Source organism: Bison bison, unplaced genomic scaffold (genome assembly GCF_000754665.1).
Source record: "Bison bison bison isolate TAMUID 2011002044 unplaced genomic scaffold, Bison_UMD1.0 scf7180017864360, whole genome shotgun sequence".
Lineage (NCBI taxonomy): Eukaryota > Metazoa > Chordata > Mammalia > Artiodactyla > Bovidae > Bison > Bison bison.
The window spans coordinates 181437-181925 of NW_011494932.1; the positions used below are offsets into that span (position 1 = coordinate 181437).

Sequence of the window (489 nt, forward strand, 5' to 3'; positions counted from 1 at the left end):
CCCTCAGTGGAGAGTGGAATAGTGTCTGGGGGCAACAATGTGAGAGATTCCTGCCCTGCCATCATAGTGCAAACAGCTGCCAGGCCCTGCGAGCTCTGTCCTGTCTCTCAGGCCCATGCTGCAGCCCAACACACAGGGCTCTTCACACCCACTCGCCTCCTAGATGAAGAACTGAGGCCACGGGCCTTGGGCATCTTCCCAGGACCACATGCTAGTGAGGGTTGGGGTGGGCTCAGAGCCCTAGTCTCAATTCCTCTGGAGCCCCCGCCCTTCCTGTCCACCCCAGTCCACGGCCCGACCTTCCCACTTCTCCTGCCTTCCTCTTCTCAGTGCTACATGATGCCTCTGAGGTGACAAAAAGCAGCCTGCGGAAGGAAGTGGACAAGGCGAATCAGAAGCACTGTGGGGCTGCTCTGGGGTTTGCTGAGAACTGACTCTGCCAGGGGCCTGTGTCTCTGTCCAGTCCCAGCACCTCCCACGTGAGGGCAG

General features: G+C 59.7%; 1 pseudogene; it reads left to right on the forward strand.

Moving 5' to 3' along the window:
• LOC104999659 overlaps positions 1 to 489 on the forward strand; it is a 52288-nt pseudogene that overhangs the window by 50647 nt on the left and 1152 nt on the right.